This window comes from Elephas maximus, chromosome 18 (genome assembly GCF_024166365.1).
Source record: "Elephas maximus indicus isolate mEleMax1 chromosome 18, mEleMax1 primary haplotype, whole genome shotgun sequence".
In the NCBI taxonomy this organism is placed as follows: Eukaryota; Metazoa; Chordata; class Mammalia; order Proboscidea; family Elephantidae; genus Elephas; species Elephas maximus.
In genome coordinates, this window is record NC_064836.1 from 54,070,991 (window position 1) to 54,088,883 (window position 17,893).

The window sequence follows — 17,893 nt, forward strand, 5'->3', positions numbered from 1 at the left end:
CACCGTGACTCAGGGGCCAACTCAAAGGCAGCTGACAACAACATATATATTTCAAAGTGTTATTATTAAAATTAAATACAGAAATATATGTAGCAGTGGCTGGTACCTGGAAATGTTATAAGAGTATTAGCTATTATTAGTAGTAGCATCAAAAAGAAGAATTAAATGAGATAATGTATATAATGTGCTTAGCATACTGTCTGCTTCATAGTAAGCAGCCGAAAACCTTTGTTATCATTATTGTATGTGCTGGGTTTCTACGATACGTGCTGAGGAAAGTAAAACCAAACCAAACCAACTGAAGAAACAAACAAACAAACAAAATGTACACAGGATGAGTACAGACTAACATTATCTGTACAACTCTATCTAAATAAAAGAGAAATCATATTATGTCATGGTGTGCTTAAGGGATAGGTGTTGAAAGTTATGTGGAAAATGTGATGGTTGAAGATATCATTGCCTGAGTACATCATAGATTGAAACAAACAAAATAAAAGTGATTGAAAAACAACAGCCCTGGTATTGCTTCTGTGTTCTGGCTGTGCCAAAGGCTGGCTCTCAATATTAAGCTTTAGTTGCCAATGCTGGCAAAATAACTACGCTTATTCTCTGAGTCATGGCATGAAAGTTATTATGGTAAGAAGAGTGTAAAAAGCAAAACAAAACAAAAAAGTCCTTAGATCCCAGAACTTCTTCGCCTTGTCAAATTAGCCTGCAAAAATAAGTACTACATCCCAGGTAGGAGTGCATAGATTTATGCCACCATAAAAACTTGAAAGATGCATGTTAACTTGCCTATTTGCCATGTGCAGACATCAAATGGATTTTGGAGAAGCAGGATAGATTTTCATAAACAAAATCACTAGCAACTCTAACTTCAGCTGCTGTTTTGGATGTGTTCTTTTTACTGGAGCAAATCAGCACAGTGTCTGGCACTTGCTGTGCAACTAGTAATGGCTTATTGAGTGCTTTATTTTCCTTACCTGACAGTAAAGACCACCAGAAACATTTTGATTCTCCTCACAGAGATAGCAGTGCCTCTATCCCTGTAATCTCAGGTCTACATCAGCTTTCTAGGTTCCTGTCATAATCTGATCAGTACAGATTTTTTTTTTTTTATTGTGCCATTTCATAGGACATCATGCTGATCTGTTACATTGATATTGTATTTATTGGATTCATTGAACAGGATGTAGTAAATAACCCAAACACCATACTTAGTCACATGCATGCCAGGGGGTGGGAAATAAATCAATTGGAAATTTGGAGGGCTGCCTCCTTTGTAAAGTTTCTAAGGTTCTAGTTTGGTGTATGTCCTCCAAAGTATCTTTTCCAAGTTTAGGACAAGCTTCTGCATCTAGACCAAAGCAAACAAACAATCACACATAGGGGTCATCTTTGGATTTTGGAGCAAGTTATTATCACATTTAGATGAGCTGCTGCAACCAATTTTCCAGTGCCCCTTAAAGTTTTCAGTGTTGACCGTTGCTGAGAACAAGAGTTGGAACTTAATCAGGTCCAACATCCTGTACAAGCTTCTCTAACACTTGAATCATATATCCAGCAGACCCAATGGTGCTTAAATTGTCTATTGAAGATAGGGTTGTCATAGGAAACCTATGGTAGACCCTGGTAGGTAATCATAGCAAGGCACTCAAGACTCTGGAGAAAAGCCATTCTCTTTCAAAGAAAATTATTCTCCTTTATAAAAAGAACTCCTGGTTTACTTCTGGCCTTGGTAGAAAATGAACATTTCACCATGACACACCAATAGGCCATGCTACCTGGACTGCCCATTATGAACAAGGTTTTGTCTAACTCCTCAAGCCTTGGATAGCAGTACTCCATCATCTTAAAAGTGATATGTATGAGACCAGGCTGGAGTAGGTCCTAAAGTCACTAGCAAGTTAAATGAGAAAAGGTTTCAGGCTCCATATTCATTTTCAACAACTGTGCTTCTCTCCCTCAGCTCACACCATGACCCCATGGGGATTTATTTCCCTATGACTAGCTGGCTGAGCATGAAAATAATGGAGGCTGATTTACAAATGGCTCTGTGCATTATGCTTACCTCACATGAAAGTGTAAGTCTACTGCATTACTATCCCATTCAGATGTGAGCCTTAAGGGCAGTAAAGAAAGGAACTACTACCAATTGGCAGTGAACTTGCTTATTTTTATTGCTTGGTAGGAGAAATGATCAAAAGTATGCATATATATTGATTCACGGTCAGTTAGGTATGGCTTGACTGTATAGTCAGGGATTTGGTAGGAATAAGATTTAAAAATTGATGACAAAGAGGACTGAAAGAGGCAAGTAAATGGACTTTTCAATAAATGGGCAGAGGCTATAAAGATATCTGTGTATCCTGTGTGAATGCTCACCAAAGGGCAACCACTGCTAAGATGGGTCTCAATAATTAGTTGCTTAAGATAACTGATTCTACAGATGTTGGCCAGCCTGTTTTCTCAGGACTTCAGTCTTTATTTAAAAGGCTAATGAACTAAGTGGTCATGATGGCAGGGACAGAGTTTATTCATGAGCTTAACAATATCAACTTCCACAACCCAAGTCAGATCTACTTACGGCCATTGGCAACTGCTCAAAATGCCAATAACAAAGACCAACTCTGAGCCCACAATATGGCACAATCACCCAAGGGAACCAGCCAGCCATCTGGGAGAGAATTGATGATATTAGACCTCCTCCATGGTAAAGCCACAGTCCTTTCTTTCACTGGAATAGTCGTTTACACTTGATATGGATTTGGCTTTTCTTTCTGCAATATTTCTGACAAAAGTTGTCATTGTGACCTTATAACCCAAAAAACCCAGTGCCGTTGAATATATAGAGTATGTTATTTGACCTCATAGTATTCAAAAAGCACTGAATGCAAATAACAAACATTTTAGATCCAAATGAGTGCAACGATGGGCTAAAACCCACAGAATTCGCTAGTCTTAAAACTTTCTCAGTCACCCTGTAAATTCGATAGAACAGCGAAAAGCCTATTAAAGACTCAGTTAAGCTCTTTTAAGGACAGGTTAGTGTTTATAGAATGTGACGTATGCTTTGAACCAATGACCAAATATGTGGTGCTGCTTCTCTCATATACCAAAATATGTCCAGGAACCAAAGTCTATAAGTGAAGGTAATTCATCTCGTAATTAAGTCTAATAATCCAGATGCAAAAATTTTGCTCCCTGTCCCTGTAACTTTGGAATTTGCTGGTTAAGAGGTCTTAATTTCCAAAGAATAATGCTTCTACTTGGAATTCAATAAGAATTCCTTTTATCAGTAACAAGGGTGCCTGCTCTCACCAATTCAATTCAATATTGTATTAGAATTCCAATCGAGATCAATAAACAAGAAAAAGAAATAAAAAGCATCGATTGGAAAAGAAGAAGTAAAATTATCTCTATTCACAAATGACAGGATCTTATATATAGAAAATCCCAAAGAATCCACAAGAAAGCTTCTAGAGTTACTGGAGGAATTGAGCAAAGTTACGGTGTACCATGTCAACAAACAAAAATTGTTTGAGTTCCTATACACCAGCAATGAGAAATCTAAAAGGGAAATTAGGGAAATGATGCTGTTTACAACAGCATCTAAGAGAATAGAATAACTAGGAATAAATTTAACCACAGATGCAAAAGACTTATACAATGAAAACTATTGTTATGGACTGAATTGTGTCCCACAAAAATGTGTTGTAAATCCTAACCGCTACTGGTGGTGTAGTGGTAAAGAGATCAGCTTCTAACCAAAAGGTTGGTGGTTCAAATCCACCAGCCACTCCTTGGAAACCCTATGAGGTCCTACAGGGTTGCTATGAGTCGAAACCAACTTGATGACAATGGGTTTGATTTGATTTTGGTTATACCTGTGGTTATAATCCCATCTGGGAATGTATTTTCTTTGTTACCTTAACAAGACAGTATTAGTGCAGGGTGTGTTTTAAATCAGTCTCTTTTGAGATATAAAAGATATGAAACAAGCAAGAGAGCAAGCAGATGAGAGAAAAGAGATGCCAAGCCACATGAAGATAACCCAGGAACAGAGGCTCAAAAGAGACAAACACTTTCCTCCAGAGCTGACAGAAAAAGAAAGCTTTCCCCTACAACTGGCACCCTGAATTCGGACTTCTAGCTTTCTAAACTGTGAGAAAATAAATTTGTTTTTAAAGCCATCCATTTGTGGTATTTCTGTAATAACTGCACCAAAGAACTAAGACAACTATAAAACACTGTTAAAGAAGATTTAAAATAAATGGAAAGATACTCCGTGTTCCTGGATTAGAACACTTAGTGTTGTTAAGACGTCAATGTTATAGATTCAGTGCAATCCTGATTAAAATTCCAAAAGCCTTCTTTACAGAAATGGAAAAAGCAATCCTTCACTTTGTGTGAAATAGCAAGAGTCTCCGAATAGGTAAAGCAATGTTGAAGGAGAAGAACAAAGTAGGAGGGCCCACAGTTCCTAATTTTAAAACATATTATTCAGCTACAGTAAACAAAACCTGGTAATGGTATAACAATAGTCACATAGTCCAATGGAATAGAATTGAGAGTCCAGAAATAAATCCACACATCTATGGTCAACAGATTTTTGACAAGGCCGCTAAGTCCATTCAATGCAGAAAGAAGAGTTTCTTCAAAAATGGTGTTGGAAAAATTGGATTTCCACATGCAGAAAAATGAAACAAAATCCATGCCTCATACCATACACAAAAACAAATTCAAAATGGATTAAGGACATAAATGTGAAAACTAAAACCATAAAATTCTTAGAAGAAAATGCAGGGGCAAGGCTGTCAGGCCTAGCTTTTAACAATGGATTATCTAATATAGTAACAAACACACAAACAGAAAAAGAAAGAAAATAAATAAATGGGCCTTCATAAAAATTAAAAACTTTTGTTCATCAAAAGACTACCAAAAAAGAGAAAAGACAAGCTACTGACTTGGCTAATATCTTTGGAAGCCACATATTCAAAAAGAATCTAACAACAAATATATATATATAATGTTGACTTTTTAACAACAAAAGGACAGATAACCCAATCAGAAAAGTGGGCAAAGGACTTGAATAGACATTTCACTAAAGAAGACATTGGAATGGCCACCAAACACATGAAAAGATGCTCAACATCGTTAGCAAACAGAGAGATGCAAATCAAAACTACAATGAGACACCATTTCACTTCCGCTAGTATGACTAAGATAAAAAACAAACAAATGAAGAAAACAGAAAATAACAAATGTGAGTGATGATGTGGGGGAATTGGAACCTTTGTCTACTGTTAGTGGGAATGCAAAATGGTACTCATTGGAAAACAATGTGGTGGTTCCTAAAAAAACTAAAAATAGCACTACCTTATGACGCAACAATTCCACTCCCAAAATAATGGGAAGTACCAATGTGAACCGACATATGTATGCCCCTGTTCACAGCAGCATTGTTCACCATAGCATAAAGGTGGAAGCAACCTATGTGTTCATCAATAGATGAATGGATAAGCAAAATGTGGTGCATACATTCAATGGAATACTATTCGGCCAGAAAGAAAAATGAACTCAATACATGCTACAACATGGATAGGGCAGGAAGACGTTATGCTGAGTGAAATAGTCACAAAACAACAAATATTATATGACCTCACTTATATAAAAAGAGAGAAAAAGGCAAATGTACACAGACTGTCAGGGATTGAATAGTGTCCCCCCAAAATATGTGCTGTAAATCCTAGGCTTAAAGCCAGTGATTATAATCCCATCTGGGAATGGGTTGTCTTTGTTACCCTAATGAGACAGGATTTGTGTAGGGTGTGCTTTGAGTCAATCTTTTACAAGATACAAAAAGAGCAGATTAGGACAAGCATGCGAGCAGAGATGAGGTAAGATAGATACCAAGACTCATGGAGATCACCAAGGAACCAGGCAGCAGGAGCTGAAGAGACAAGGACCTTCCTCCAGAGCCAACAGAGAAAGCAAGTCTTCCCTAAAGTCAGCACCCTGAAATTGGACTTCTAACCTTCTTAACTGTGAGACAATAAATTTACTTTTGTTAAAGCCACCCCATTTGTGGTATTTCTGTTATAGCAGCATTAGATAATACAAGACAGACCAAAGTTTGTTAGTAGTTACCAAGGGGTGGAGGGAAAGGAAAAGGTGAGTTATTGCTTATGGAGCCCTCAGTTTCGGTTTACAGTGGTGGAAGAATCAAACTGATTAAGGGTAGGGTTGCACAGCCAACTAATGTAATTTCTGTTAGTAAGTCGTGTACCTATAAAAAGTTGAGTTGGCAAAGGTGTGTGATAGAAATATTGTCAATAACAACAAAATCAAAGAGCAGCTGCTGAGACTGCTTATGTACAACCAAACAGCTCAGGGGATTTGGTTTCTTGGTTTGGAGGTTTAGGTTTAGGGATTTTGTTTTTGGGACATCCCAGTTAATTGACCTAATAATATGTTTAGTGCCTCTGTTCTATCTCCTAGTTTGTTTTGTGTTCCTGGGGTCTTAAAATCTTGCAAACAGCCATTCAAGTTACAACATCTGATCTCTATTTACCTGGAGCAACACAGAAAGAAGAAGAGTCAGAAACAGGAGGAAGAAATGTAATGTCAGGCTAATTGCCTCCGTGAACAACTGCCCCCTTCGCCATGAGACCAGAGGAAGTGGGTGGTGCCTGGCTACCACTACTAAAAGTTTTGATCAAAGATTCTATAGAAGAATCCTGTTCAGAAGAACATGCAGAGCAGAACTTCAAATTCCCATGGAATTCATACTTTCTGGAGCCATGGAGGCTGGATGAATCCCTGAAACTATTGCCCTGAGATAATCTTAAACCTTAAACCAAAAATATTCCCTGAAATCTTCTTTAAACCAAACAATAGTTTGGCTTTTTTAAGAACTATCTATATGGGGTCAAATTAACAACAGTAAATAACAAGATAGGAAACTTAAGGGCAGTGAGTTTATGTTATGCAATTTGGAAAAGGAAGGTGAAAATAATTCCAAAACTTGAAGAATGTGATCAATGTCACTCAATTATACAAGTAGAAATTGTTGAATTGGTGTATGTTCTGCCCTGTACATTCTCAACGACAAAAACAAAAAATAAATTATTAAAAAGAAAAGAAAAAAAGAACCCCTTTTAACAAGCAGCTGAGATTGCCACCTGGCAACTTTGGACTTCAAAGTACCAACAGGCAAAAAGGGGTCATTATGCTGGCTAGGGTGCCTATTCTGAATTTCAACAGAAAAATAGTTCAGTACTACATGACGCACAGGAGGGAATATACCTGGCACCGAGAGAATTCTCTGGGGCACCTCTTAGTACTTAGAGGTAAAATTTAATGAAAATCTAAAACAACTCAGTAGATGCAGGACCACTAATAGCACCGGCAAGAAAGCATGACTATCTTAGGTTTTGTCTGAGGGAAAAGGAAACATGATTTGGGTAGGGAAAAAAGAAAATAAAAAAAATTATATGCATTCAGTTGTGGAAGAAAGGACTATGGTAACTATCTAATTTTTCCGTTTGATCTCATATGAATACATCTGAATCTATCAACTAATCCTTTTTTCCCCTTTCTTACTCCTATATGTCTGTGATAACAGCGATTAACACCATAATTCAGTATTTGAGTGACAAATAGCTAAGAGAGGTATGACTAAACTGAAATGATGAAAATTACCAAGAGATGGATGAAATGCTATATGGAATTTTATATGCGCCTTTAAACCCATTAACCAAACCCGTTGTCGCCTAGTCCATTCTGACTCATAGCGACCCTATAGGACAGAGTAGAACTGCCCCATTCGGTTTCCAAGGAGCGACTGGCAGATTCGAGTTGCCAACCTTTTGGTTAGCATCCCTAGCTCTTAACAACCGTTCCACCAGGGCTGTGAATATATTTTGTGAAGTGAATATTTGTGACCAGTACGGTAGACCTGGTAAATATTACCACTTTTCACAAATATTTATTCTCCTCTGCAATTGCTCAACGCCCTCTTCCTAATTCAGAAAAAATAAACTTTCCTTGTCCCTTGATGTCAGAATTGGCTATGTGACTTGTTTTGGCAAGTGAGTTATGCACGGAAATAACAAACACCATGTTAGAGTAGGAGCTTTCAACACCACTGTGTAGTCTGGCTTGGACTTTTGTTTCCTTCTGTCATGGGGATAGGCAAGTCCAAAATCAGGGCTGCTTCTTCAGCCCGTACCCCAGAAGGAAGAAGATTCGTGGCGCAGAACCACATTTTGCCCTCAGCCTAAATTAGAGCTGGAAGAGCCAACCTAGAGTCTCTGACATATGATGTGAACAAGAGTTAAATATTTGTTGAAGTCATCAAGATTTTGAGATGAATTGTTATGTAGAATAGCCTAACACCAGTGGACTGATACGGTTGTGCAAAATTCATGGCAAGAATTGAATAGCCTAGGGTGGTAACAGAAGTGAGATTTATAAAACAATAGTGGATGAAAAACCCAATAATGAGTTGAATCTGTGTCCTGCTTGTGCCCACATTGATCAGTCCAAAACTCTTCACCAAGTGACATCAGAAAAAGCCACTAACATAGCTTGAGTTCCTGTCCTTTTGCACATTTTTCTATTATACTCAGATTCAAGCTGTTTATTAGTGATATTAAAATAGTTACAAAAGATGTTCAAAAGACTGATGGGAACTGAGTTGGTGGGGGAAAGTACTTCACATTGCAGTGGCAAGGGGACAAGTAGGTCATGGCAGGCATGTTGGAAAAGCGCATGTATTTGACCTTGTCCTCAAAGAGGGGATGAGATGTTGTAGCCACAGCTGGCTAAAGTAGGATATTTTAGGTGGAGAGAATAGTTGAAGGGAAAAGAAAAGAGCATGGACCTTAGAAAGTAGAGCAGCACAAAAGCTGTTTGGAAATAGAGAGAGATAACTAGAAAATAATATCACTGGAAATGAAGCTGAAAAGACAGGTTGGGGCGTGAAATGCCAGATACAAATTTTGAATTTCGTTTTTGATAATCAAGTTTGTATTTGAACTAGAGAAAATGCTTCAAAGTACCTGTTAACATAGAAGAGGACACAGGGACCGATGGGAGGGAATGGTTGTGATGGGAACACCCTATCTTAGTTATCTGGTGCTGCTGTAACAGAAATACCGCAAGTGGGTGGCTTTAATAAACAGAAATTTATTTTCTCACAGTTTAGGAGACTAGAAGTTCACATTCAGAGCCCCGGATGTAGGGGAAGGCTTTCTCTCTTTGTCAGCTCTGGAGGAAGGTCCTTGTCTCTTCAGCTTCTGCTTCCTGATTCCTTGGAGATATCTACTTGTCTTGGCACCTATTTTACCCCATCTCTGCTTGCTTGCTTGTCCTAATCTACTCTTTTTATATCTTGTAAGAGATTAACTCAAAACACACCCTACACTAATCTAATTCTGCCTCATTCACATAACAAAGACAACCCATTCTGAGATGGGATTATAACCACAGGCATGAGGGTTAGGAATTACAACACATATTTTGGGGGGACACGATTCAATCCATAACACACCATATAATTTTTTTTCCCCCTCCTCCAGGCCACTGATCTATGTAATCTGGTAGGTTGAGTACTATTGTCCTCAAGGTAAGAGCTGCGGCTTTATGAACACTTGCAAAAATATGACAGCTTTCTTCACTTAGACTTAAAATCTCAAATACCAGGAAAAAAAGACAACCTCAGAAATTACATTTATATTAGTAATGCTATGGTCATTGGTTTACCTCTTATTTTTTAACTTTCTGAATGATCTATTTCTTAGCAAGATAATAGAGTACAAATTTATTGATTGGATATCTTATTTAGAAATGGCCTGAAGGAAAAAAAAATTACTGATATTTGCACCTTATAAATAAAGGTCTCAAGTAGTGGGCTCAGTCAATGATAGGAAGATGTTACAGGTCCACTCTCAATAGTATCTACAGCTCAGTAGTCATTCTCATCGTTGCAGCAGTGGGAGAAGTAATAGCGGTGGTGGTGGTAGTAATTGATCCTGACTCATACCAGCCCTCAAGGGCAGAGTAGAACTGCACTATATGGTTTCCAAAGCTGTAATCTTTCTGGAGGCAGGCTGCCACATTTTTCTCCTGAGGAGTGACTGGTAGATTCAAAGCGCTGACTTCTCATTTACCAGCTGACTGCTTAAGCACTGTGCCACCAGGGCTCTTTAGTAGTAATACACAAAAACAAAAACCCAAACCTGTTGTCGTCGAGTCGATTGATTCATAGCAGTAGAACTGCCCCCATAGGGTTTCCAAGGAGTGCCTGGTAGATTTGAACTCCCAACCTTTTGGTGAGCAGCTGTAGCTCTTAACCACTACGCCACCAGGGTTTCCAATAGAGGTCATATTTACTGCAAACTTAGATGACAGACATAGTTTTCAGAGTCCTCTATGAAGTAGATGTTATTATATCCGACTTACACCGAGGAATCTGTAGTACAGAAAGGTCAATTAACCTGATCAAAGTCACACAGCAAGAAAGTGTTGAAACAAGCCTTCTAATCCAGCCAGTGTGGATCCAGTGGCTGCACCCTTAATTACTGGTTTGTTTGATGATACTTGTGTTATGGCTGATTGTTCATAAGAAGCTAACAATTCTTGGGTATAATTTCTAGGAACATTGTAGTTGTTGCTTTTTTTTTTTTAATATGTGAAAATGATTGGTCTATATCTTAATATATGATTTTTGTCCTATTAGCATATTTCTGTAACTCCAGCCATGATAATGAATGTGAATATGAAGTATTATCATTTTTATTTTTTCATCAGTCACAACGGTTGCTGTTTTTGTTTGTTTAAGGTCATGACATTATTTTGAAAAGCACAGTTCATTTAAAATTTCACTATTATTATTTTAGTTATGATTTTTGATCAATTTACTGAAACTTTAGCATAGAAAGGGGACCTTAACAAGAATATGTTCATCTAATGTTGCTGGCTTTGAGTTACACTAAAGACTTTAAGGGTTTGAATTCATGATCAGTTATGTTAACACTTTGTCCTCCATACTGTACTTCACATTGATGCTTCTATATGTATTGCTATAGTCATGTGATCATTGTGTATTTTGCTTTTAATTTTCACATGTTGAAATATGTAAGCCTCACTTCAGTTCCATCATGCAAGATGACTGGGGCCAGTCAATCTCTCTAGGTCCTGTGGTGATAATTCACATCTTGTTTGACAATTGTATAAGCTTTGCCTAAAGACCAATGGTCGTGTGCCAGAAACAAGTAAGACCAATTAGCAAGTGAATGAATTCTCCTTCTGTTTGTAATTGAATTCTGCAATCTAATTTTGTTTAAACAAAGTCTTATGCTTTAATTATGAGCCTAGTGTATTAAAGTGATGGGTGATCTTTGGCTCCTTCTGTGAGCTGCAAGATGTGAAGATCTGATATATTTAGAAGCAGGTCCAGTTTCATTTATTGTTTGCCACAATGACCAGTAATCAAGGTGTAACCTCTTAAATAAGCAACTAACTCTCAGAATTAAACAAACAAAATAAAACCAAACTTGTTGCTGCCAAGTTGATTCCCACTCATAGTGACCCTACAGGACAGAGTAGAACTGCCTCATAGGATTTCCAAGAATCAGCTGATGGATTCAAACTGCTGACCTTTTGATTAGCAACCAAATGCTTAACCACTGCACCATCAGGGCCCCTTCAGAATTAAAGCACACACAAAAGAATAATTTAAAAGTTTTAAAATTGTTGTTCTCTCCTGTAGATAATGATAGTTCAACGTTTCTGTCAGCCATAATTTGTAAGCACAGAATTTCCCTATTCCCGTATAATTTGCTGTATTCTTTCTACCTTTTCTCAAATGAGACATTTCCTGAAGGTAATATTAATGTTCATTGTTATTAAAAAGCAGTAAAACTCAGGGAAAATACTCTGGATTTTTTTACTCTGCAAATCTTTACCAGCTTGGTGATTTTTGAAAATGTTTAGCCCTCTCGTGATAATTAAAGACTTTCTGTTTCAGTCCAATCACGTTTCTCTCTACGTGAGTACATTTGGTATTTGCAAGCTAAAAATATAACATAGCTCCACCATATCATATTTCTTATTAAATGGCTCAAAATTTTAATTGCACTTCTATATTGGAAACCAAGCACATACTAAAGAAATCTGAGGTCATCTTTAAAGTTCAAGAGGCTTTTCAGAATGGTAAAATGAATATAATCTTTAAGGAAATGTCAGTTTTATTCTAAGCAATTACAGTAAAAATGTGAAATAGTTAAGGATAGGATAACACATTTCAAAAATTGAAAATGAAAACCCCACCAAAATGTGCTTTTTTGGAGATATGTTGACATTATTAGAAGCCTATGAAGTTTAAGTTATAGGTTAAATTGTTCTCTTCTTTCTATAAAAGAAAATAACATTGTGTTATTCAAACATGTGATGGTCAATGAAGTATTAGAACCAACTGCTTTAGCTCGGAATCTGTTATCCTCACTGGGCAAGAGATAAATACAGTCTTCTTCGGTGGAACAAAATCCAAGTTAGTGTGATAAAGTACCAACAAGGTGACCTGAGAGAATGAACGGTGTTTGAAGTAAACAAGCCTCACATGAAAATATTTAAATGGATGAAAAAGGTCAAATTTAGGTCCCAAGTTCATGAAAAAAAAAAAATCGTTCTGATTTCGATGGGCATTTTTGTATTTCGGGGATAAGTCTTAAAAGCATATAACATATAGTTTGCTTCTCATTAGAGAGCAAATAATTAAATGGCTTTTTTTTTTGGCAGAGAGTTGAATAGTGTAAGTGAATTTGGCATTTTAATGAAAAAAAGATTGCTACCACCTATGAGTTTTTCCATTTCACACTAGCTGGTTTGCCTCAAATTCTTTGGCTTTTTTGGTCATATCCTAAGTTTCTTTTCCGTGTACAAATTTCTTCAGCATGTGCTGTTTGAATAGTTGTAAACGGGTTCTCAGGTGCATAGATGTAGGTGTGGAGAAGGCAGCGGAGGAAAAGGGATAAAAAAGGCAGAGAATGAGAGGACATGTGGCATTGTGGGAGGAATGTGGGAACCCAGGTAATTCTTGTTGCACCCTTATGAGAAACAGTGGACAATTTATTTAACCTTTTCCAAGGTCTAGGAGCCCTGGTGGCACAATGGTCAATCACTTGGCTGCTAATAGAGAGGTTGATGGTTCGAACTCACTAGCAGCTCCACAAGAGAAAGACGTGGCAGTCTGCTTACTTAAAGGTTACAGCTTTGGAAATCTTCTGGGGGCAATTCTACTCTGCCCTATAGAGTCACTATGAGTTGGAGTACACTGCATGGCAATGGGTTCCAAGGTCTACTTTCATCATCAGCAAACAGAAGAATACAGAGTTGGACAAAAATATTTGAGATGCTTTGCTTCACAGCTTGATAATGCTTGCTTCATGAGGGTTACACATCAGATAATGTGCGATGGTACTTTGTCAATGGGGACACACCATTCAATTTTTGGTGTGCATCCAAAAACTACTTTTGTAAAACTGGGAATTCCTAAGAAATATTTCAAGATGTCTAACGTCTTCTGTCTTGGAAGAAGTGCAACTGGAATATTCCTTAGAAGCAAGGACAGTGAGACTGCATCTTAACATACTTTGGACATACTGTGAGGAGGGAGCAGTCCCTGGAGAAGGACATCATGCTTGGCAAAGTACAGGGTCAGTAGAAAAGAGGAAGACCCTCAACGAGGTGGATTGACACAGTGGCTGCAACAATAAGCTCAAGCATAACACGGATTGTAAGGATGGTTCAGGACCGGGCAGTGTTTTGTTCTGTTGTGGGTAGGGTTGCTATGAGTCGGAACCGACTCGACAGCACCTAACAACAACAATGGCTTCTTTGTAGCATAAAAATTCTGGTAAAAAAAAAAAAAATTCTTATGAAATCCTGTGTACCATTTGGTAGCCAGTTTAACAAAACATCGATGATCCTTATACTTTCCCAAATGTAGAAGTTGACTACACGATGAAGAAACCTGCCCTTCTCCTCAGAGCCTGGTAAGAAATTTTCAGTGTTGTTGGTCCTTTCATTGACTGATTACACATATCCTCATTTTCTTTTCATAAAGCCTGTGTGAGAAGAAAGCAACCTGCACTGAGATTTGTGCTGTCTTGCATAATGTGTATCACTTCTGTTTAGCAGACAACATCAGCTATAGGCAAGGCCGGATTCACGTTATGTGGGGCATGAAGCTCAATCAATTTGGAGGATCCTCTTAGAGGAGAAGAATGCAAAATTACTAATACAAAATTAGATGTGAAAGCGAGATTTTATTTAGAATGAAAGAACAAATTAAAACCAATCAGGTCCCTTTCTTCTCAATCTCTTCAGGCTATTTACTGGAGTTGCTTACATAGAAATGCTTCAGGATTGCAATTTGACTTCCCGTCCTCACCTGCAACTTTACATCTCCTGGCAACTTCCAGCAGCCATGGGGGCCTGTGCAGGGCAGGTTTTTCTGGGCATGCCTATGTAGGGAAATCTATTTAATTGCTTTTGTTTCAGTCTCTCTTCATTAGGGCTGCCAAGGCTACCTACCAACTCTGAGAGTTGTTGTTGTTAGGTGACTTCAAGTCAATTCAGACTCATAGCAACCCCATGTGACAGAGTAGAGCCGTTGCATAGGGTTTTCTAGGCTGTGAACTTTATGGGTGCAGATAGCCAGGTCTTTCTCCATGGAGCTCTGAGTATTACAACTCTTTAAAAAGTTCTAGAAGACTCTCTTTTGATGGTGATTGCCTTTTCAATCAAAGCCCCCAACCCCTCCTTCTGTTCTTACTGGTAATTGATTTCAGGAATGAGCCCCCAAAGCCTTCCTCTATAGGTACAGTTTCCTGTGCCCAGATATTTAAAGAAAATTTCCCAGGGCCTAGGCCAGGAGGCTACTTTGAATGACCACCAGCTTTTGGCCTCAGGGTAATTTTTATTTTGTTTTGTTTTTCTGCTGCACTCTCTTTCCCTTTGCCCTCATGGCTGGGGTAGTCTTCATCTTTTCTAAGTCTCTTTAATCTCAATATGAGTCAGAATCAACTCGATGACAATGGGTTTGGTTTGGTGGAACCTCACTGCGGAGATCAGTGGTTCTCAAACTCAGCTGCACATCACCTAGGGATTAAAACTACTCATGTGTGATGATACCCCCAAAGATTACTATTTAATTCCAAACCAAAAAACCAAACCCATGGCTCCACAGTCAATTCTGACTCATAGTGATCCTGTAGGACAGAGTAGAAGTGCTTTAAAGGGTTTACCAGACTGTAAATCTTTACAAAAGCAGACCGCCACATTTTTCTCCCACAGAGCAGCTGGTGGGTTGGAACTGCCAACCTTTCAGTTAGCAGCTGAGTGCTTAACCACTGTATCACCATGGATTTTTATTTAATTAGCCTGGAATAATTTTACTGTGCAGCCAAAATTGAGAACCATTGTCTAAGATTCCAAAGGTCCTGTCTATTTTGTTAGAGTGAACTGCCTCGTAAGGTTTCCAAGGAGCAGTTGGTGGATTTATCCTCTTAATCATTGAGTAGAGGAAGGCTTTACAGATTAACTTCATTCCAGTTTCTAAATGTTCTACCTTTTCCAATTTTATTCAAACAGCATGGCTGGAGTTACCCAGCTAGAAGTTTATTTTTTTTTAAGATTTCTTAAAGCTTTATCATTCTATGATTTCCTTACTAGAGGAGGGTCAGTGACAGATCATAGGTGAGTGCAGAACGGGATAAACCTGGAAGTGAGGGCTGGAACTGGAAACTGTGCTATAGGAGGAGTAACAAGAGAAGTAGGCAGAGAGAAGACTGGGGTGCGTTGCTAGTCTAAATTCCAAGTCAGACGATGAACCAAACTGGAGTATGTAAGCAAGGATTTGGGGTCTATTCAGGGAATGCGAGTGTGAAGATTTATCTTCTGGAATAAATCTGGCATTACCATGATAGGAGCAAGCTAGAGAAATATCTTCGTAGGGGTCCTCAACAGACCTACAACATCTGAGGCTTCATGCTGATCTCAGTGTTTTTAAAAATTTATTTTATTATTTTTTAATCAGACCTCCTGATGGGAGTGGATCTATATGACCACAGGGCATGCTCCTTTCTAGAGGGAGGCAGGGTTCTGTAGGTACTGAGAGTGCATCAAAGGGTCACATCCTTTTGTGCAACATGCAATTAATTTAGATTCTTGTGACCAGCATTTAGGAGTCCCTGAGTGGTATATTTTGGTCAACACACTCAGTTGCTAACTGGAAGATTGGATGCTTCATCCCATCCAGAGGCACCCCAGAAGAAAACTCTGGTGGTCTACTACTGAAAAAAAAATCAGCCTATGGAACAGAGTTCCACTGTGGCACACATGGGGTCTCCACGAGTTGCAGTGAATTTGATATCAACTGATTGTCTGGTTGGACCAGCATTTAAAATACACGAAATAGAATAGAATTGGTAAAAAATGCTGCAAGGTAATTTGCTTTGTGGAACTTAAATGGAGGAGGCTAGACTAAGAGAGTGTGTAGTTAAATGCTACTTAAGTGATTAAGACCAACCCAAAAAACAAACCCACTGCCATCAAGTCAATTCCAACTCATAGTTACAAAATGGGACAGAGTAGAACTGCCCCATAGGGTTTCTAAGGCTGGAAATCTTTACGGAAGCAGACTGCCACATCTTTCTTCTGGAGAGCAGCTGGTGGATTTAAAGCTCTGATCTTTTAGTTAGCATCCAAGCACTTAAGTACTGCACCACCAGGGCTCCTAGTGATTTCAGGAGGGATATTTAACAAAGGGAATTCTGATAGGAGTTTGGTACCTTTAGTTTTAGAATATCTCAGCAGAACCAAATGTTAGGGGTAGGGTACTGGAAGGCTGGGAAATAAAATAATTTCAAATGCCTCATTTGAGAGTGAGGGAGAAAATAGAAAACCTCTTTGCCAGGTTACCCTGTCGTTATGGGAAGAACTATAGAAACAGTGGATGGAAACAGGATGTCTTAAAAGAATCTTAGTGGAAGAAAGAGTTAGCCTATTTTCAAATAATACTGAAGAATGAAGTCTGACTGTGAGAAAATGAAGGTAGCTATTAGCTGAAGGAAAAAGTATTCTAGGACTACCACATTCCCAGGAGGAAAAAGAATAAATAGCAACTTGATCAAACCAGTAAGAATAAAAGAAAAAAAAAGATACAAGGATATAAAATGAGTAATAAACATTAAATTAAATAAAAAAAGTAAATTACTTAAGTCATTATAACAGATGTGTAATCCAATTCTACTGAAAGAACAACTGAAAGAACAACTGAAAATGGCCTTAAAACCACAAAACAAGACAAATTCCATTTAAATACAGTTAATAAAAATTAACTAAAACAAAATGCCAAATTATGTCAATATGAAATGTATGTCTCATGGTGTATCATGGTCAAAACCACTGAAATCCACTGTTTTAGAGAGTTGGCTGATTTTAATACTAGAGTTACCTACTTGGTTGATTGATTGGTTTATTCATTTTTTTCCCATTCATTTATTTACTTAACATACATTTATTAAACTCCTAATATTCTCCAAATATTGGGAAAAGTGTTTGGCTTACAAGGAATATATGAAAAACATGGTCTTGCATTTCATGGAACTCACAGTCTAATGTGTAAGATAAATAATAAACAGATTTACCAAATGAAAAATGATTGCATACTATGTGTCTTGGTTATCAGTGCTGCTGTAACAGAAATACCACAGTTGGGTAGCTGTAACAAACAGAAATTTAATTTCTCACAGTTTAGTATGCCAGAAGTCCAGATTCAGGGCACCAGCTCTAGGGGAAGGCTTTCTCTCTGTCGGCTCTG